The 23,119-nt window shown below is 40.9% G+C and overlaps 1 protein-coding gene across 1 annotated transcript in view; it reads left to right on the top strand.

Moving 5' to 3' along the window:
• The window catches only part of SAP30 (Sin3A associated protein 30), a 55,345-nt gene extending 52,501 nt beyond the window's left edge, over nt 1-2,844 (top strand). The window contains exon 6 of the transcript XR_010318793.1: nt 162-2,844. The gene's annotated coding sequence lies outside the window, so the exon portion shown is untranslated. The remainder of the gene's footprint in view (nt 1-161) is intronic.
• The last annotated feature ends 20,275 nt before the right edge of the window (nt 2,845-23,119 follow it).

Genomic DNA, 23,119 nt, shown 5'->3' with positions numbered 1-23,119 from the left:
TCCTGAACTTTCCAGTGTGTCCCGTAGCCTCCTGAGCCTCTAAAAGAACTGGGCCAGAGCGATGCCATCTGTGGGAGACAAAAAAAAAAAAAAAAAATAACACTTATGGATCCCTCATTATAACCAGTTATGGTGCTCACAACCTCATTGATTCTCCACAGGTAGTCTGCTGTCACTCCTGTTTCACAGATGGACCAAGGAAGAGAGAAGTTGAGTAACTCATTAAGGTTATATTACATTATAACATTATAACATGATTCAGTCCCTCCTTGCTCTTGTCTTGCTTCTGTGTAATCAGAATATACTTCCTCGCGCCCGTGGAGCTTGGGCCTGGCCAGTGTGACTTTGCTTTGGTCAGTGGAATGTTGACTGGACGTGATGTGTGCCACATGAGAACACATGCCCTAAGGAGTGGCTGCTTCTTGTGTCCTGGGTCTTGGAATGAGATGGCACAGGAAGGGGAGCTGAACCCAACTGAGCTCAGCACAACAGAGTTGAAGCTGACCTACAGTCAACCTGCAGCCCTCATGAAACATGAGCAAGAAATAAATATTTGCTTTTTAAGCCACTGGGAAGTCAAGGTTGCCTCTTGCTGCAGCAAAGGCTGACCAATACAGGTTCTGAGAAAAGTCTAATTCCGAAATCTCTTTGGAAACTCTGAAAAAGAACACTTGCTTTCAGCGTGATGTCTAATTTATTCAATTTGAGAACCCACTGTGGGTTAGATTTTATGTTGCTGAGGTTCTCAAATCATTGGTGTCTTTGCTGAGTTCCACTCTCTCACTGAGGCTTATCCTGGCACCAATGTAATTCTGCAGTCTGCTCTCCTACCCCACCTCATCCAGACTCTAGTTCCCCCTTACCTGATATACCTTTTCTCTTTTAAAAAGCACTTATTATTGTCTGAGGTACCCTATAATTTAACTTATTTATAATGTTTTATTTAAATGTCTCCCCTTGTGGATTTTAAGAGAGAAGGTTTTTGTCTGTTTTGTTTACTGACTCCTCCTAAACAATGCCTGGCATCCAGTCAGTGCTAAAAAAAGGGGAAAAAAGTACTTGTTAACAGGTAAAGGAATGAAAATTTCAAAGCACTTCTCAAGAGTAGCTGTTGTAGTTTAATAACATGGCCAGTAGAGGTCATGGGTGAGTTCTTTAGAGACATTGAACCCGTAACTGCTCTTGCGTCTGTTTATACAAGGTGTGTTCACTCTGATATCTCAGTGATCGATGTGGATTACCACATGATCAGTTCGGTGGTGGCAGTTGGCATATAGCTCATGAAAACTGCTGAAAGGTATAAATTGATGGCTTAGTCTTAGGAGCCAAGATAGGGGTAAAAAACAAACCAAACGTGTTGCCGTCGAGTCGATTCCGACTCATAGCCACCCTACAGGGTAGAGTAGAACTGCCCCATAGAGTTTCCAAGGAGGTGCTGGTGGATTACGAACTGCCGATCTTCTGGTTAGCAGCCGAGCTCTTACCACTGTGCCACCAGGGCTCCGTAAGGTGGGCTTGGAGAGGAGCAAATAGTAAACACGATGCAAGATGGGGCAGAAAGTAATGGCTTTTACGGCTATGTCTATTTATATAAATTGCTTATAATGAAAGTTCAGTTCAGTCAAACAACCAGAGAAGATAACAAATGCTTATTTTTCAATCGCAAAGTTATTTGCTTGGATTAACAACCCCTCCTCCCCAAAACTCTCTCTGTGTGTGTTTGTATACGGAGAAAATCTGCTAATCCTAGGACACTTGACTGGCCTTTCCTCCTCTCTCTTTATGACAAACAATGACAAATAAAGGATCAGAAGCCATGATTCTGCCTGAATGTGGTTATTTCACTCCAGCTCGGTAGTTCATCCCTAAATGTCACAGCATCTAACCACATAGGGGAACGGGGACACTGGGTCGGATGTGAATCGTTTCCTTTACATTGTATGTTGATTTTCATGGATTGGTTAGTGCCCGGATAAACATTTGAGAATGAAGGCGATTTTTTTACTGATTGCCTCCCACATGTCAGGCACTGTGGTAAGTACTTTTACATGTTGTCTCACTTAATCACTTATCGAAGACGCACCTAGAACTTAGTAGAAGCTCAGCAATTGGTGAATGAATGAGTAAATGACTGCTAGGAAGAAGGACCTGTTTCTCTGCTTGCTTTGCTTTGTGTGAGGAGGTTGGTTGGTTTTATTTCCCTGACAGAACTAAACCCAATTTAACCCCAGAATACGAGTACCGGATTTTCAGCGTTCTTTATTAATTTAACATTTGCTGTTGAGTCAACTCTGACTCACGACAACTCCATGTGTGTCAGAGTAGAACTGTGCTCTGTAGGGTTTTCAATGGCTGATTTTTCTGAAGTAGATCACCAGGCCTTTCTTCCAAGGCACCTCTAGGTGAACTCAAACCTCCAACCTCTCTGTTAGCAGCTGAGCAGTTAACCATTTGCACCACCCAGGGCCTCCCTTTATTCGTTATAGTTGTCCATTTGCTGCGCCCTAAAAAGTAGATATGGAACACAGTCTCTGTCACAAAATACTGAAAGATCTTGATGGATGGGGATTTAAGATGAATTAATGTTGATCCTGGCCTTGTTGGGGCAATTAACCTTTCTTTCCATCTTGTACAATGAAAGTAATAATTATATAACTCCTACACTTTGTGCTCCAGAATATGTCATAATAAAAAGATAAGATGCCATATTTGGAAGTTATTTAATAACTCAAATGGAAAAGTTATTCAATAAATGAGGGTTTCATGGAAATTTTTCTAAGATGCTGTCTTAGGCTGGGTTCTCTAGAGAAGCAAAAGCAGTAAACCATATATATACGTATATATATGTATATATATGTATATATATGTATATATATGTATATATATGTATATATATGTATATATATGTATATATATATATATATATATATATGTAAAGGGAGATTTGTATCAAGGAAATGGCTCACCCAGTTTTTAAAGGTATAGGTCTCAAGTCCATGAGGCAGGAAAGAAGATTCTCCTGATTCACTTAGTCACAGGGGCTGGTGAACCAAGGATCAGCAGGACAGAGAGTAGTGCTGTTGCAAACCGTGAAGACTGACAGATCTCAAGGTCAGCAGACAAAACCACTGGTAAACTGCTAGCCCAAGTCCCAAGAACCAGAGGCCAGATGAACAGGAGCCAGCTGCAGGATCCGGAACAAGCAAAAGCCCGGTCCAGGCGAGCGGGAAGGAAGTAGGCCAGTAGAGCAGAGAGATGAAGGCTGAGGGACTGGTGAGTCACCACGAGCCCTGCCCCTGCCAGTACCACTCAGCATTAAATAACTGCCGAAACACTGAGAATCATGGCCCAGCCAAGTTGACACACAATCTTAACCATCACAGTCCACCCCTTGTCAACTTGGCACCTGCGCACATCTCCCCAAACCATATATAATCTCTGAATAAAGAAATTTGTAAAGTCATACTTGCACCTACATGATACAACTAACATGCATACAACTGAAAATACACTAGCCCTGTTTACATATTTTATAAGTGAAGAAAACAAAAATATTTGATGCACACAAACAAAGCAGAAATACTCATAACAATCACGGTCCTCTTTTCTGCAACGGGTCACGTGGCCATAACTGGTATTTAGAACTATGTTCTTCCACCACCCATTCCATATTCCTTTTGCCCTCAGCAGGCACCTCAGCTTGTCATGGTTCCTTGCCTGGTGGGGTGACCCAAACCTTCATTCCTGAAGGGCCTGGGCCATTAGTAGTCAAGTTGGAATTGGGTTGTCATAGTTTTCCATTGACCTTAATCACAGGGCATTGTAATACTAAGAGATGCCTTAAGGGATCTCCTGAATTCCAGACATACTCTTCTTTGCCTCCATTATGTAATATCAATCCAATTTCCCCTTTTTAATCAGGATCAATCACACCAGCCAGTATGGTAATTCCCTTCTTTCCCTGTTGATCCAGAGGCATAAGGAGCCCAAAGTGGCCAGGTGGCATTCTTAGCTTCCAGTTCAATGGAATCAGTGATGTGTCTCCAAGTGGAAGCATCCCTCCCTTTGGAACTAAGACCTCTAGACCTGCAGAGCATGAAGTCTCAGGCACAGATGCTCATGGGGGAGGGAGTCACAAACTTCATCCAGCAACACGTGTTGCCCTGACTGGCCTTTTCTAAACGAGAGGATGAACAAAACAGAATAATCTCAATGTCACACATTACTTACACCTATTCCGCCCTTGTGGGTGGTGTGGATTTCCAGACAGAAGAACTCTGTTGTGTTGGAATATTTAGAGAAATTGGTCTTCTTGAGCTTAGTGTTGTTATAGTGCCAGGTAACATAGTTTTTATTCTTTTATGAACATTGTGAACAGATAACCTTATGTTGAGGTGTCATCCATTCAGCCTTCAATATGGATGACATCTCAACATAAAGGAAACAAAAATCCTCACAAATGGACCAATAAACAACATTGTGATAAATGGAAAAAATATTGAAGTTGTCAAGGATTTCATTTTACTTAGATCAACAATCAATGCTCATGGAAGCAGTTGTCCAAAAATCAAATGCTGTCTTACATTGTGCAAATCTGCTGAAAAAGACCTCTTTAAAGTGTTGAAAAGCAAAGGTGTCACTTTGAGGACTAAGATGTGCCTGAACCAAGCCATGGTATTTTCAATCGCCTCATATGCAGTGAAAGCTGGACAGTGAATAAGAAAGACCAAAGAAGAATTGATGCATTTGAATTATGGTGTTGGTGAAGAATACTGAATGTACCATGGACTTCCAGAAGAATGAATAAATCTGTCTTGGGAGATATACAGCCAGAATGCTCCTTAGAAGCAAGGATGGCAAGAGTTCATCTCATGTACTGTGGACATGTTATCAGAAGGACCAGTCCCCAGAGAAGGACATCATGTTTGGTAGAGGATCAGCAAAAGAGAGGGAGATCCTCAATGAGATAGTTTGATACAGTGACTTTAACAGTGGGCTCAAACATAGCAGTGGTCGTGAGGAAGGTGCAGGACCAGGCAATGTTTTGTTCCGTTGTGCATGGGACCCCTTGAGCCAGAACCAACTCAGCAGCACCTAACAACAACAACAGCCAGATAAAAGAAGGAGCACTGAACCCAGCTGAGCTGAGCACAACACTCACAGCTGACCCACAGTGAACCTGCGGCCCTCATGAAACATGAGCAAGAAATAAATATTTCCTGCTTAAAGATAAATGCAAGGGTAGATTCTCTTGTGTGATGGTGTGAGAGAGAATACACACACTACTGAACATTTTCAGTGTGGGGCAGATGGGGTGGGAGGATGGGGAAGAGCGGCCATTTGGAAGAGTTTCCTCTCAGTTTGTTAAAAAAAAAAAAAATTTTTTTTTTTTTGTAAAGGCTCATTCTCACTGGGGAGCCCTGGTGGCGCAGTGGTTAAGAGCTTGGCTGCTAACCAAAATGTCAGCAGTTCAAATCCACTAGCAGCATTTGGAAACCCTGTGGGAAGGTCTATTCTGTCCTGTAGGGTCACTATGAGTCAGAATTAACTTGATGGTGAGCCTGTTTTTTTTTTTTTTTTTTTTTTTTGGTTTATTCTCACTGTAGCAGCAGCAGCAGAACAGGACTTCTTTCTACCTTTCCTCTTTCTTTTCCCCCCTTACCAGCACTTAGCACTTTAGTTGAGTCAGGCACATTATATAGGCATTGCAAGCACGATCACCACACAGAATGTAAAGATGTCAAGTGCACATGAACAAACTAGAAGTTCTTAGTCAAACACAAACAAATATAGACCTGATAATGGCTTTGGCTGAAATATATTTTTGTATTTTATAGCGTGTTCACATTTGCCAGTGGTTAACAAAGATGAGGCTTGCCAAACTTTAATGCGGTATAAATGCTATGTTCAAGGCGAAGTAAGTGGATCCTTACAGGATCTGGCAAATCAAAAGCACTATCAGCAGCTGTGGTTTTCAAATCCTTTGTGAGACTGGAGTAACAAAGCCCGTGTGCACTTGGAGTAGATATTAATTATCCCACTGACTTTTTTAAATATACCTCATGATCACTGGTAGTTTCATATGAATTTTATAGTTACTTTTGATTAGGTGTGACAATGGCGAGAGGCCAAAATTGATCAGTGGGTCTCTAGCTAATTCCCAAACCTTAATTAATCGATTGATTCATTAAGCATTTGTTGAGTGACAACTATGTTCAGAGTCATGTGCTTGGATGCTAATTGTAGCCAATCACTTTATCCCCTTCCACCTATTCTTTTGCCAAGACTGCCATGAGCAAACTGCTAATTTGATTTTCACCTTCTTCTATTTATCACCACTAGTGGACACATCTTTAGAAATGAAAAGTTAAAAGGTAGGAGAATTGTCACAGGGATAACGAAGAAATACAGCCATTCTAAGCTGTTTAGCAATTGCCTTCCGTTTAGCAGGATTCTAGACTGTAATTCTGACTACCTGATGTTAAAAACCATTTGAAAAGGGACAGGAGATTGACATTTTGTTTAATCTAGTGACTTGAATTAATAAAGTTTGAAAGTGAATATGACCATATATGGTGCAAATCATTATCAACATCTTGGCTTTTCATTTTATATTTTAAAAGTCAAACTCACTTACCATAGTTACAACCCTGTATAATGACTTGAAAATTGCCTGCCAGAGATGCTCTAATGTCAGGTTAGCTGCGTAGGGTCAGAATTTGCTCTGTTTTTATAAACAGCAGACTCAGAAGGTCATGTCTGGCCTTTGATGCTGGTGCTGGTTTTCAGTTACTTTCAAGAAAACCTGAGGGATCCATGATTCACCTGGGTTTACTTCACAAAGTAGCTGGGGAGGAACTGCCATGAACCCCATGACATTGGATTGATTAGAGAGGAAAAGAAAAAATCTGAATTATTAGTGTATTGACTGTGCAGCTTAAAAAATATAGTTTCATTAATCACGAATATTTGTAACAACACACTTTATAGCTACAAAGTGGATTTAAACACCGAAATCGTTGCCTAGTAAAAGTCCTTCGAAGCTGTTTTTAATGCAGAGACAGGACTTGATGCACAATTCGCAAACGTAAGTTCCTACACAGCCTGAACATCCAAGCCATCATTGTTCTTCTAGAGGCCACGCACCTAGTTTGGCCTCATAAATGCTTTTGCAATTGAAATGAAACGGCCTTCCCAAGAACAGGTGCTTAACCTTTTCAGTTCTTTAACCCTTCTTCCTCAATCAGATTAGCACAGTAATTTGCACGGTTGATGAATAACATGTTTGCTAAAAAAGTTAAATTTTCAGCCATCTGAAAATTTAGTTCCAGTTATTAACAAGAAAACCATATATTCGTATCCTCCTTTACTGTGAATAAAATCTTTCCTATGCTGGAATTCTCTTTGTCTTTTGGTATCAAACATTTTCCTACTGTGGATAGGGTCCTTCTGATGGGAGCTTGACGTACCACTAGTTCATGTTGGGGCAATCTTTGAGGGAAAAACTTGAGTAGATCAAGAAAACCAGATATCTGAGGATAAAATAAAAATTGTATCTTCTTCTCAAAAGGGCAAAACAATGATGTTGCGTTTACCAGGGCAGTAAGTCACTCTACTATGAATAGGTATCTCCATTTTGTGTCAACATATCACTTCTTTCACTAAGCCACAGTAAGTGGATATGTCAGGCCAGCATGCATCTAATTGACACAAAGCATTGCTCTATGGAGCATCCGATATCGGGCTAACCTTCTGGATTGTCACTATCCAAGGCCATTTTCTGTCTACACGGAGCCGAAGAAATGTGGGAAGCTCATCACGTTGAATGATTTTACAAACCAAGGCAGACAAGAAATTGTTGGTCATCATCTATTTTTGCCAACTTTCCAAGTTCCTATGCCAATCATTAAGAAGAAAATTACATATATGCTGTACGATTTCTTAGCCAACAAGAATTTGCTGCTGTGGACATACTTTCATGATCCTGTGATATCATTTGAGAATTTTACAGTTGAATAACCCAGAAGTAAAAGCATAATTTCAAAGAGAAAAAAGAAGTTATCAGTAATGTGTCAATTTTCATAACTACCATTTTGTCTTTTTAATTTAGGCTTAGAATATTCTTTTTCATTTTCCAAAAGATTTCTCATTACTAATTAGGAAGGTTTTGCTCATATTTAGCTGTAAATTCAGAAGACAAAGCTGTTCAAAAAGATAACCGTATGCTCTTTTTGGGTTTGATTCAATGGCAAGAAATTTTCTGGTCGTTTTTATTGGCAGCTGGCTTTCCGGCAGTTTTCTGATATAGTAATACTATTTTATTCCACTTAATCTGAAAGACCTCCACTTCTGTGTCTCACGTATCTACTGGATTTCTTCCTGTGTTCCCTCAGGGGAGCGTCTGGTGGACTACTCTGTTGGCCTGAAGTCCTTTGCACTGTTAGGGCTCTATATTCTTTTATTCTGTTGGCTCAGGGCCCAGTGAGACTCCATTGATCAATCATCCAAAGGCTTTGATTCTGAACCTTCCCATCTGAAACCAGCATGCCTTCTCCATCTTTTAACTTCCATAAGCTTTGCCAGGGCCAGTTCACCCTTGCGATAGTATTATTAGTCCTACTTTTTTTCTCTTGCTACATTCCCTTCACCACTGCACTGTCTCCAGGGACAAAAGAGGGTGTTTCACTAATTGCTATAAGGATAATAATTGCTGTTAGCTACTGTAGACTCAGCTCTGACTGATGGCAACCCCATGTACAACAGAACGAAACATTACCTGGTCCTGTGCCGTCTTCACAATCATTGGTGTACTCTAGTCCATTCCTGCAGCACTGTGTATTTTGAGTGTCTTCCAGCCTAGCAGGCTCATCTTCCCGCACTTTATCGAATAATATCCTGTCATGATCCATAAAGTTTTCATTGATTAATTTTTGGAAGTAGGTCACCAGGCCTTTCTTCCTAGTCTGTCTTAGTCTGGAGGCTCCGCTGAAAATTGTCCACCATAGGTGACCCTGCTGGTACTTGAAACACTGGTGGCAGAGCTTCCAGCATCTAGCAACATGCAAGCCACCACAGTACAACAAATTGACAGATGGGTGATGAAATTATAATGTTGTTGCCCTGTGCCGTTGAGTCAATTCTGACTCATGGTCATGCTATAGGGAGAGTAGAACTGCCCCGTAGGGTTTCGTAGTCTCTTCTCCCGTGGAGCCACTGGTGGGTTCTAACTGCTGACCTTTTGGTTAGTAGCGAGCATTTAACCATTTCACCACCAGGGCTCCTTGGAATGATAATAATAGTTAATATTTATTGAGCACTTACTACAGGCCAGAAAATCCAGGAGCTTTACAGGTGGAGCAAGAATGCTTTCTCAGACCTAGTATCAACACTCCCTCACTGCTATGCTGTGAAGGAGCTGGGGACCCAAGCTAAAAGCTCTCCTGAGGTAAGGTTGCAAGATTTAGCAAATATGAAAATACAGGACATCTAGTTTAAATTTAATTTCAGATAAACAATGAAAAAGAGTTAGTGTAACTATGTCCCAAATATTGCATGGGATATGCTTATATTAAACATTATTTGTTGTTTATCTGAAGTTCAAACATGACTAGTCTTCCTACACCTGTGGAAGTAAGCCACAAACTCCAATGTCCTCTGGCTTCTCCACACCAATACAGATATTTGAGGTTGGGCCCAGGGAAGATCAGGGTGGAGAGCAAAAACACTGGTGTCTTATTTCCTCTTCTCTCCAGCTCCGCTTTTTGGTTTTCAGCTTCTTCCACCTCATACCCTCCTTATCTCTACCCTAGATAGACATAAAACTCTGCGATCTAGTCATCCAGTCCTCTCGATTGGGCTTGCTCAAGAAGCCTGAATGTCAAGATTACTGTCTTGCTATAGACTTAGAAACTCTATTTTGAGTATCAGAAATTATTTATTAACTTTTTAATTGTCTTTCATTCGTCCTGTATTATGGCATCCCCTCCCCATTCCCTGGCAGAAAGGTGACTCAGGCTAATAGGATACCCAGAAATACAAAAGAGAAACGTACGTCAATGTATTTGTGAGGGGGATTTCCCCCATTAAATTATATTTTAGCTTATTGTCTGTTTTTCCTCCTTCTTCCCACCCCAATCTAAAATTTAATCTCTATGAGAATATGGACCTTGTCCTGGAAATACTGAAATAGTACCTGAAACATAAACCAAAAAAAAGAAAAAACCAAACCAGTTGCCACTGAGTAGACTATTATGGTAACTTAAGAGGTGCCTCTGGGTAGATTTGAACTGCCAACCTTTGGATTAGTAGCTGAGTGCTTAGCTAGTTGCACAACTCAATGACCCTGCCTGACACTTAGTAGGCATCTAATAAATATTTATTGGGTGAATGAACAAATTCTCATTTCACACTGGGGAAATGAGGCTTCCGAAGTTATTTTGCCCAATTTGCAATGCAGATGGAGGCCTCAAATGTAGTTCTGACTAACTGATGAGCCCCAGCCCTTCACTACCACACATTTCTGCCTGTTTGCTCTCTAGGAGCTCATGACGCCTCCCTCCCTGGTGTGTTTTTCTCTCTTGAAACTTTGGTCCCATCGTGGAAAAGGCAAAATCATAAATTACATTTCTTTACTTCTTCGGTTCAACAAAAGGGACTTTTCAACAACAACAAAAGTAAAGAAAAACCTTAAGGGAAACAAAGGAAGAAAATTTCAGCATAAAACCATCATGTTTATAAAGTACTGCTGTTAATACCTTCAAAACCAAAAGACTCTGTTCTATTCTACATCTTGTCTGAGGGTCCAGCCCAAATGCTCAATCTTGAGATAATTATGTCTTGAATAGGGCCTATAAGGAGCTTTGTGAGAGTTAGAAAAAGGTGCACCCTTTGCTGATCAGGCACAGCCCGTCCAGGATAGGCAGCTTGGGAAGAGAAACTAAGGCTGAATTCTAGCCCCTATTCACCACCTTGGCTGGGCAATTTCATGGAGTGAACAATCCACACTTCTGTAGGTAATGGCCCCTTTCTTGGCATAATTGGCTCTTGGACCAACATTTTGGCCATAGAAATCTTTCTTTCCTCCTTGTTTGTTTTTAACCACTTGAGTTAAAACAAGTATCTATGGGTATCCTCCACCAGATCCTCTCCCAGGAAAAATACTCAAAGATTTCCTTCCTTTCTTCATGTCCAGTTGTCATAGTCAGAGTTCTCTAGAGAAATAGAGCCAGTAATACACACAGAGATTTACTCCAAGGGATTGGCTCACACAACTGTGGGAGCTGGAAAGTCAAAAATCCAAAGGTCATGTGGCAGGTTGTAGAATCTTGATGTCTCACAGGATTGTAGTGGCTAGTAGGTCCAAAATCTGTACATCAGATGGCAGCTGGAGACTTCTGCAGGCTTGTGTTTCAAGATCCATAGGTTAAGTGACAGGAATAGTGCAGAGTAGAGAGGGAGAGCAAATTCTGCCAAAATATCTATTTATAGTCTGAAGACAGACCACACCCTAAAGAGACTTGCCTTTCAGCTGATTGATTGATTACATTATGGAGTGTGATTGCATTGTATTACATTACATTATGGAACAGCAACTAGTCTAGTGTTTGGAAAAACCACTGGGAACCATAGCCTAGCCAAGTTGACACACAAAATTATCCACCACACCAACCTCAACCAGGCATGCAAGTACAAACTTCCTAAGGACCTCTCACTCATGTCTAGTTTCACCTTTCTAATTTCCCATTAATTTCCAGGATAAGGTAACCTTTAAGGAGGTACACCTACTCCTCACTTATTGACTATCTCATTATCTGATGTTTTGCATTTACAACAATAGTAAAAAATCTACTATCTGACTATTTTGCACATTAATGATGTACATCTGGAAGTAATGAATGCTGAGGTGTGAGGCAAGTGTAATGCTGGCTGTGTTGGTTAAGATTATGTGTCACCTTGGCTGGGCCACGGTTCTTGGTGGTTTGGCAGTTATGTAATGATGTAATTTGGCAGTTATGTCATGATGTAATTTGGAAGTTATGCAATGATACAAGTTGACAGTTATGTACTTTGGTGGTTATGTAATGTTGTAATTTGTGATGATGTAGTTATATAGAGATGTAGTCATCCTCCATTTCATGATCTAATGTGGTCATCCTCCATTTTCACATAAGAACCTGGTCTTTGGAACCTAACTATGTAGATAAGTGAAGAGTAGGTGTGTAAAATAAATTTGGAGGCAGAGTGATATACTGGAAAGAACACAGCTTTAGAACAAAACAGATCTAGGTTCAACTATACCTCTACTACTTACTACCTGTATAAATTTGGGGAAGATCTTTAATCTTCTTATGATGCAGTTTATTTATAAAAAGGCAATAACACTTGTAGAGTTGCTACAAAAATTAAATATATAACATGTGAAAACCCAGGACAAATCCTGGGTTAAAAGAACTTAATAATAGCAGCTGTTATAGACATAAATAGTTTTGACTTCTGGTCTTTTAGAATGGTCTTATGAATACATGATTACTCTCTGGGATTAATAGATATATATGCTTCAAGTTGGCCCCTGGCTCACTGCAACCCCACGTGTGACAGAGTAGAACTGCTCCATAGGGTTTTCTTAGCTGTAATCTTTATGGAAGCAGAGCGCCATGTGTTTTCTTCTGTGGAGGTGCTAGGTGGGTTTGAATTACCAACCTTTAGGTTAGCAGTCCAACCTTGCTTGCTGAAAGCAAAGAGGACTTGAAGAACTTACTGATAAAGATCAAAGACCACAGCCTTCAGTATGGATTGCACCTCAACATAAAGAAAACAAAAATCCTCACAACTGCACCAATAAGCAACATCATGATAAATGGAGAAAAGATAGAAGTTCATCAAAAGATTGAAGTTGTCAAGGATTTCATTTTACTTGGGTCCACAATCAACACCCATGGAAGCAGCAGTCAAGAAATCAAACAACGCACTGTATTGGGCAAATCTGCTGCGAAGGACCTCTTTAAAGTGTTGAAAAGCAAAGATGTCACCTTGAAGACTCAGGTGTGCCTGACCCAAGCCATGGTATTTTCAGTTGCATTGTATGCATGCGACAGCTGGACAATGAATAAGGAAGACCAAAGAAGAGTTGACGCCTTTGAATTGTGGTGTTGGAGAAGAATATTGAATATACCATGGACTGCCGAAAGAACGAACAAATCTGTCTTGGAAGAAGTACAACCAGGATGCTCCTTAGAAAGATGGTGAGACTACATCTTACATACTTTGGACACGCTGTCAGAAGGGATCAGTTCCTGGAGAAGGACATCATGCTTCATAAAGTACAGGGTCAGCAGAAAAGAGGGAGACCCTTAATGAGATGGAGTGACACAGTGGCTGCAACACTGGGCTTAAGCATAACAACGATTGTAAAGATGGTGCAGGACTGGGCAGTGTTTCATTCTGTGGCACATAGGGTCACTATGAGTCAGAACCGACTCAGCGGCACCTAACAACAACAACAGGTTAGCAGTCAATACCAAACCACTTGCATCACCCAGGCTCTTTAATGGACATATTTAGAGAGGGCCTAAGTGGTAAGGAAACCCTGGTGGTGTAGTCATTCAGAACTACGGCTGCTAACCAAGAGGTCGGCAGTTCGAATCCACCGGGTGCTCCTTGGAAACTCTATCGGGCAGTTCTAACCTATCCTCTGGGGTCACTGTGAGTTGGAATTGACTCGACAGCTGTGGGTTTGGTTTTTGGTAACTGAGCAATAAGGAGCCTGAGTGGCAGAAGCAGGTTGCAATTGGCTGCTAGCCCAAAGATCAGTGGTTCAAATCCAGCCAGTGGCTCCACGGCAGAAAAGGTTTGGCGAACTGCTTCTGTGAAGATTACAGTCAAGAAAACCCTACGGAACAGCTGTGCTCAGTAACACAGAGCCATGAGTTGGAATTGACTTGAAGACAACTAATAACAAGAATGTGGGGAAGTTGAAGCAGAAAATATGTAAATATCGAGAAAATATCAGACACTGGAATCAATTATTAAAGACAAAAGACTTTATGTTTGTATGTGCATTTGGGATGGAGGGGAAAAAAAGAGCAGGGATATAGGGTAGATGATGAATAGCAGTGTTAGAATTTCATCATCCGGGCTGACGGACTTTGGATTGACTAACACTCCATTTTACTTCACTTTGGGAGCTGTCAAAGAGAGGCAGAGATGGAATCAAAGTTTACCAATTTGAACAAGATAATTTGTGCAGTCAACCGTGCACTGCGCTTTAGAGCAAAAAGGGCCATTAGAGAATCGACCACTTGGTTTTGATGACAGAAGTACTCAAACTATAATTATTCTGCAAATGGCATTACTTGGAAAATATTTACTAGAGTAACATTTTCAAGCCTCTCTGGGCTTTAAAGCCGATAGGTTTTCTGTGGCACCTTTGGTTTCAGTGTATTGTTTGAAGAGCAATTCTCACTGTTAATAAAACTAGAAAGGAGAAAATTCTATTTGTTAGTTCATGAAGAGAGACGTCTCTTTTGATCTTGAACTTTTCCCTTCAGGGTATCCTCCACAGCAGCTGGGTAACTAAGACAATGCAATGGAATGCAGGGCTGAGATGGTGAGTCTTCAAGTAGATGAGGGGTTATTATTTAAGAATCTGTTCTCCATTAAGAATAGAACAAGAAGAAATACGTTTGAATTGCAGAAGGAAGAATTTAGGTTAGATCCAAATATTCTCTGACTCTGCTCGTAATCAGTAAAATAGATGCCTGAGAGGCTAAGCAATACCATTCCTAAGAAGATCTATACAATTATGATAGAAATTGCATTGCTAATGGTTTTCAAAAATCACAGGGCCTTATGAATATTCTATCCAGCATATGACATTTGCTTTACCACGTGCATTTTTCCAATATTACTTTCTCTTTTCTAAATAATACCTCTGATTAATAATGCTCAGTTCAATCAAATGTATGTTTTTTAAAAAAATGATTGTAGGGTTTGATATAATTGGTCAAATGAAAAGCTAATTTTGGTGTTGTAATGGCATAGTCTTAGAATTTTCCCACTGGAAGATTTCCATTAAAATTAAGGCAAAGAAAAAAAGAAAATGGAAAGAGCTCCAAATATTAAATTTAAGACCTAAATCCTGGTTTCCCCAGGGAGAGCTTAGATTTCTTTGAAGATGGAGGCTGTTCTTTTTTTTTCCAAAAAACCAGGCAGTTCCTGACTTCAAGGAACCTTCCTAATAAGGAAGCATTCACATGCCCTGTGTTGTTTTCGAGAGTACCAGAAAGCTTTTGAACTCTGTTTGTATGGGGTGAACAGAAAGAGGGACTTCAGCCTCCATATTGATTGTTTCAGTTGTTTGATGCCTGCAGAAAATTGCAAAAAAAAAAAAATCTTCATTTTGTCTAAGAAGATACTTTCAATGTAAGTCTATAAGGGATCAAAATTGGTTGTTAAACAAGTCTATTTTCAGAAGTGACTTCATATCCAAAAGAATCTTGACAGCTAACAAGAACAGAAATGTTCAAAGTAGACTTTCATTTCTAGCAACAGTGCTGACAAGAGAATCTGAAAATTCCCCTGCTATAAATCACTTAGATATGCTGGATAAAAATAAAGGATACACGCTTTTAAATACTAATAAAAAAGTAAGGCAAATCTCCCCAGAAACTGATCTTTTGGCTGTTCTGGATTGTTTACTTATTTGTTTCTATTATTTTATTGCCAATCTGGTTAACAATGGGTTTGGCTTTTAATGACCAAGAAGGTGCAGGAGATAAATCTTTGGGCTTATATGGGGCAGAAATTTGGAACTAATGTATCAACACTGTGTTGCACAGTTGAATGACTGTGTATCTGTGAAGGGTTAGAACTGAAAACATTTCTTCCCTCCAAAGGGAGACTTCAGGGAAACGTTTTGCGTGCCCTGATCCATTGATGGGGAGAGGGGAAACAGAAACACCCTGAGAATGTATAACTTCCGGCTGCCCTCACTCAGGTTAAGGGTTTGAATTTACACTATCTGGAGGGTCTAGATTCTCCAGGAAAAGAATACAAAAAGCCGTCTTAGCCTTCTAACAATACTGGTGCCCCTAACAGAAGCAACTAGAAGCCTTCTCTGGGAAAACGTTTCTTCAACCCAGGCTACACAGGATACCTACAGATAAAGTCCCACCGAACATGAGCTCAAGATCCCAAATTACAAAATACATGAAGAACCAATTGGAAATAATCAGAAATAACAAACAATATAGTCAGGCCCTAAGAACTTCAGGCCTACGAACAGGTTGACTATGCACGCTCTTTTTTGTTTGTTTATGAAATAACTCAGGGCCAGAGTTCTACTTAAGGACAAAAGGGTCCTCCATGTTATGTTCAGACCACCCCCTCCTGTGTAGGTTGAGGTTCAATGACCAGAAGTGAACTGATTTGGTCGGAATACTGACCTTCAATTGTGAGCCATTGAACAAAAGGCAGTTTAAATCTGAATTCCAGCTGAAGAAAACCTTGGAAAGAAGACTGATGAATTCCAAAGGGTGAGAAGAGCAGGAACTAAATGAAAGAGGAGCAAGACAAAGCCGGTAAATTTAGGAGGTGGAGGCTGTGGTTTCCTCTATGGCAAAGGAACAGAAATGGAAGCGACCTTTTATCAGTCACCTTCAGAGCAGCCTGTGGTTGGGAGCTGGCTTGGGCACTATTCAGAAGTGTCATTTTAACTGTGAAGTGAAACCAGATCCATTGAAAGACATCTAATTTCAGAAAGAAATTCTGTCTACTAGCTAGGGTGTTAATAGGAGATTTCAGTCCCTGGCACTTTGCATGTTTAACCAGGATTGCTTTCTCCTATATGTGCACCGGGAACTTCTGTCCTTTGTTATGTGGGAGTTGGAAACAAAACTGTCAGAGTCCTCTGTCTCAACTCATCACCTTCCAAACGAATGGAACAGAAAAGTTTTCTCAACACTAGAATTGGACCGTGATGTTTCATCTTAACGTGAAGATTTAGGATCATGTCAGGTCTGTGGACAGCGTATCATAATGAAAGGAGATATGCTGAAGTCCTGGGACGGTCACTTGCAGCCACATTGAGCTGTTTGGAATGTTTTGGTGCCTCTTTTTAGGATAGGGAATGGAAAAGTCAATTAAATAAATAAGATAAACTCAAACTGCTTTTGCTTAAGAAACTTCCAGATTTGCAGACAGGAATCAGCTGTCCTCACGAAGAAAATTCAACTCAGAGGTAAAAGCCAGACTAGCATAACTTGATCAGGGACACTTGTATTAGTTGGGCATTTTCGTGTTATAAAAAGAAAAACCCTAGATAAAAAGGAATTATTTAGAACAGTTCTCACAGAATCTGGAAAATCATCAAGCAATTATTCTTCCTCTTTCCCTTCCTCCCTCCCTCCCTTCTTCCTTTCTCTCGCTCTCTCTTCTTCCCTTTTCTCCTTTCCCACCTCTCTCTCCCTCCATCATTTTTGTTCCTTTTCTTTGAGTATCTCTCTTTGCAGACAACCTTTACTGCCCACCCTCTGCATCTGCCAAATGGTGACTTCAAACCCTGTGTCTAGATAAACCACCCAGCTCAGCTCCCCAACGTTGACTGTGTTTCCACCTCAGTCTGTGTCAGGGGCTACAATCAGGTGCCTCTTCCAGCCTGAGGCAGGCATGGGTGGGATAGAAATAATCGTAGTCTCAAACGTTACAGAAAGCGAGGGAGAGAAATTCCTTTTCCCTCCTTGAATAAAAATAGAACTACTCTTCGCCCAGTAGGAAAATTTTCAAACTACTCTGTGTTTTTAAAGGCAGCTGGGCACCCCAGGTCACTGTGAGATGATTCATACACGTCCCTATTTCTTGCAGATTTTGTTGAAGTTAGTGGTCGTTGTTACAGCCCATGATTAGTGATTCTTCCGTCAGTTGAGTCAGGAGTTTTTTCTCCTAACACAGTGTGGTAAAGGACAGAGGGGGGTCCTCCTTATAGGCATCAGGGAGTGTGAAAAAGAAGTGATTACATTTAATAATTTACAGATAAAATTCTATTTTTCTTCCTAATTATTTGGTTTTAATTGGATGCATTCCTTTTTTCTAGCTTTAGGAGCTAACAGATAAAAAAAAGTAGGTTGGACTTTAGTGGTATTGGTTTTTTAAGAACAGGATTTACAACATAGTTTGCATGTTCTGGGGAATAGCATATATATATATATATAAATGTAACCAAACCAAAACCAAACCCAGTGCCGTCGAGTCGATTCCGACTCATAGCCACCCTATAGGACAGAGTAGAACTGCCCCATAGAGTTTCCAAGGAGAGCCTGGTGGATTTGAACTGCCGACCTTTTGGTTAGCAGCTGTAGCACTTAACCACTACGCCACCGGAGTTTCCATATATGTATATGTATGTATGTATATGTGTGTATATATATGTATACTTTTTTTTTTAAAGAACTCTACACCTAATAAATTTTAGAAATACTTAATGAAACAACGTTAAGCAGGTTCCTTTACTGCAGGACTTCTCAGGTCATTTAATATGCCAGTGGGCATTGTGACACTCCAAGAGTGGATTATAGACATGCGGGTTTCCCAGATTTACTTGACCGTCAAAAAAGCATAGTCATGGAAGCAAAAGCTTTTAACCTTGTTCCAACTGATGCATTTTCCACTGCTTTCTTGAACCAAAGGGTAGCCTGTTGTTGTGTCCATTCTTAGCATACTGCCTCTCAGTGCCAAACCCTTCCTTCTGTGATCTGCTTGGTGATGCAAGGGCCAAGACTCTGGAAAGCAGATTTCACTTTGGTCAGCTGGCTTCCCGTTAGAGTGCCCTGGAGGGCAACAAGACAGCAGGAAGAGGGGAGGGGACTTCTCCTTCTTCCTGCTTGTTAGCTGTTTCTAGGTGTCACCCTATCAAGGCCTCTCACTGGGCAGCGGTAGTTGATTCCAGTCTTCAGTTTTTTTCCTTGCCTCCAGAACCTCATTGCAGTCTATCAGAGGCAGCAGCATCCAGGTGGTGCCTCTCCTCAGAGGTCAGAGCCCCAGATCAAAGAGGCCTCTCTCCTAAGCACCTGGGGTAGTAGCAGGGGTTTGACAATGCTCCATCCTGACACCTACATCATAGCTCTATGTGGCTGTCTTATCAGCTTCTAGTTCTGTTAACTCCAGCCTCTACCTTTTTTTTTCCCATGATTGACAGCTGCTTCCTACATTTACTCTCTGTTAGCTCTGTGTCCCTTTTGGCTTTTTCAGTCCTCTAACACTCATAACAAATTTCCTATCCCAAATTTCCCATCCCAAATTTCCCCTGGTAAAACACCTGGTGTGGTGTCTATTTTCGTGACTGGACCTTGATGGAGAAAGAATGTACATGAGAGCTTCACCACAAGAGTGGCTTTGGAGATGGAGGGAGGCTGGGAATGTGGGTAGAGGAGCCAGGAGGAAAAGCCTTGAATGTTTTCCTTTGAGCTAAAGCAATGTTTTTCAAACTTTAGAAATTTAGGTGAACTCAAAGGAATTTCAATTTGAAATTTTCACAACATCCCTTGAGATAATGAGATATTCTGGGGTATTATGGAAAATAGAATTACAAATACATTTCTCAAATACTCACTTAAGCTACCCAGCAAGTATGGTAAAAATAGAATTGAATGAATCCTTCTGCAGGGTTATATTTGCTACGACAATAAACGACTTCTTCTGAGGTGCATCAGGGTAGACTTGAACCTTCAACCTTTGGGTTTTCAGCCAAGCGTGTTAGCCATTCACACCACCCAGGGGCTCCTTGAAGGCCTGATGGTCTACATCTAAAAAAATCAGTTATCAAAACCCCTACAGAGCACAGTTCTACTCTGACACGGAAGGGGTCACCATGAGTCAAAAGCTACTCCACAACTACTAGGAGGAGATAGTGTGAACTGGTATAGTACTGGAATTGGGAATAAAATGCAAGTAATATGTTCTAAATGTAATCTCCAAAGAGAAATTTTTAAAAATATATATATGATAAAAATTGATTAGACAAACTGGTTTAAAAAATAACTAAGCCAAGTTTCTAGTTCTCAAATATGGCTGATCATTAGAGTCACCTGTGCGGAGAGGAGCACTACAGATTGCTAAGCTTGACCACAGGCCCAAGGATTCAGACTCATCTAGGTTGGGACCCTGGAACTGGTATGTTTTGGAAAATCTCATATGATCAAGAGGTTCTGAGGATCAATAGGTTTAGCATTCATTGTTATATCAATGGTCCCTGGGTGGTGCAAAGAGTTAACGTGCTTGGCTGCTAACCAAAAGGTTGGAGGTTCGAGTCCATCCAGGAGCACCTCAGAAGAAAGGCCTACTGCTCTGTTCTGAAAGCCCTGTGGAGCACAGTTCTACTCTGACACGCGTTGGGTCGCCATGAGTGGGATCAACTTGACGGTAACTGGGCACTGGATTATATAGGATTAAAACCCTTTTTATCACATTTTGTATTTTATGATTTTTTTAAGAAGATAGATCTATAATTCAGTTTTTTTTTTTTCCCCGTTAGAAGTATGAGGAAGGAACACGGTGTTGACAGTCTCTGTCTTGGCAGGGGGAGTGGAAGAGACAGAAGACAATGGAGCTTCCTCTCTAGGCTGATTTTTGAAGGGCTTTTGATCATTCTCCACCGGTGTCAAAGCCAATCATGGCTCCTCAGAGCCAAGGCTGCCCTGACAATTCTGTTTCCACGCTGTGCCACCATCTCTGCCTGGGTGCTGGGCGTGGAAGGGGTACCCTGTTGTCAGGATGCTAGTGATGCTACAGTCAGAGGTGGGCCTTTCACCCAACGGTGCAGTTTGTTCAGGTTGTTACCTTTTTGTGATTTTTAAGGTCACATCTTACTTCTTAAACAGCCAAATATGTCTGCAGATAACTGCTAGAAGCCTATCAACTAAATGGAAAATGAAATAAACGAAAGAACCTGTCCGAGAGTAAGCAGAGAATCTCGTTTAGCTTAAGCCTGGGTCAGTTTTCTTGCTGTGTGACTTTGAAATGAAATATAGAGCTGAGGAGAGCCTCGGTATTTTTTAAAAGGTCTTGTGAAGAAGGTGAAAAAGCTAATTGTTTTCTAATTGATCCAATCGGCCAAACACCCTGTGGAGTCTGGTTTGGATAATCTTGTTGGGTTACTTAGGATGGCATAGCGAGTCCTGGATTTGATCAGGAAATTCATCAGGCGTGTGGCTTTTCAATAGTGGAATCTGTTGACACGAAAAATCCTCAGCACATTGGGTGATTCAAGTGCACTTTCATAATTTGCTCTCCTTTTACCCCTTTTGTTATTTCCACATGCCACAAGAATCCGTCACTTCTCTCTGAGTTATGTGCTGCTCAGGACTGATGCTCGTACCACCCACACGGGAAGGGCAACCTCAACTTCTTGAACTCACAGAACTCATTGTTCTGTCCCTTCCTCACCCAGTGCTGTCACTGCAGCCCTGTACCTCCAGCCGGGAGGGCAGAGAAATGACTCCCCAGAGCGCCATTTATCACAGTAATAAATGTTCTGTGTTTTACTAAGTTTCATCAAAGTTCACCTACACACCAAAGCAAAACAATCGTTCTCTACGCGTTTTTTTTTTTTTTTTTTTACATAAACACACATTGCTCATAAAAGCGTGTCAACTTTTGTATACGGGTGATAGGCAAACTTGGAGTTGTGTGTGCATTTGCACACAAATTGAGTGGGGGCGTGCTGGTGTGTTTTCAGTGTATGGAAGCACCTGGCTGAAGGCTGAGGTGTAAAAGACATCTTGATGCCTGGTGAACCACCAACTGCATAGACTTCATGTAGACACAGCAACTGCTTTTTAAAGAACCCCTCTTTTCCACTTCTTAGCCTCTCAGGTGTGTTGATTTTAATTGCTTCACTCATTTAAACATCTCTGAAGACTGTACTAGATTAATTAGCAGTCCCAGCGGCTTCTGGCTTTCCCTCCGGGTTCCCAGCCCACACACCCGAATTAACCGGAAACATTCATTGCTCAGTAGTGAGGTTGGGATTCCTCTCTGTGGAGTCCAGGAAGACATAAAAGGCAGCCTGTCTTTATGTTAACATCAACTCTTGCTTTCCTGGTCCTCTTTCTGTTATACATTCGCTGCAGACTTACTTTAGAAAGTCAGCAAACATTACACAAATTTCCCAGGGTGTGCAGTTGTGCTATGCAAGACACCAAAACCAAGCAGAACACACACACGCACACTCCACCCTGTATGTCAAAACAGAATGGTTTGGGCATTGTTTTTATTGTTGTTGTTTGTTTGTTCTTAAACCTCATTTGTTCACTAGCATACTTAATAAAGCACATCCCACCATCCCACTTACTAATATTTGTCTGGTGGTATTTAATCCAGTAACTCACACACAAAGGAAAGCCCGAACATTCAGCCACACATGTCATCAAATAAGGGAAGGTTTGTAATAATGGCCTATAATCTGACATTTAGGTTTTAAGAGATGCCCTGTTAAGAACAACACGAGAGCTTATTAACTCATTTGCCCTCCTTATTAACTCTATTTTTGAAGGGACTGCGTGAACACCCAATTAGAGTGATAATTTATTAGGGTCATAAAAAAAAAATTTTTTTTTTTTTTATCATCAGCTAAAAAGAAAAGAGAAAGAAGAAAAGCTATTGCAGAAGCTAGCAATTACCAAAGGCTTATCTTGTTTGAGTTAAATTAAAACAAGTTCAGGGACCTTGGAAACCATACATTGAAAATGGATGAGACACAAGATGGAAGGAACCTGAGTCCCAAAAGTTACTGATTGAAGGAACACTGCCCATTGGCCAGGAATACCCATTTTTGTGATCCGGGAACAAATTTGTGTGTGTGTGCGTGTGTGTGTGTGTGTACGTGTGTGTGTGTTAAACCACTATGACTGTTGTGTGTATATGTTATTACAACAAATACAGGAGGTTATCCAACATATGAAAGCCTTCTTATTTGTGGCAAGTAGGCGGAGACAGGAGTCCCTGGGTGGTGCAAACAGTTAATGTGCTCAGCTGCTAATGGATAGGTTGGAGGTTTGAGTCTACCCAGAGGTGCCCCAGAAGAAAGGCCTGGCAATCTACTTCAGAAAAATCAGCCACTGAAAACCTT

The sequence above is a fragment of the Loxodonta africana genome, chromosome 21, assembly GCF_030014295.1.
Source record: "Loxodonta africana isolate mLoxAfr1 chromosome 21, mLoxAfr1.hap2, whole genome shotgun sequence".
NCBI classification, from domain to species: domain Eukaryota; kingdom Metazoa; phylum Chordata; class Mammalia; order Proboscidea; family Elephantidae; genus Loxodonta; species Loxodonta africana.
This window is presented reverse-complemented; position numbering and strand designations above follow the sequence as displayed.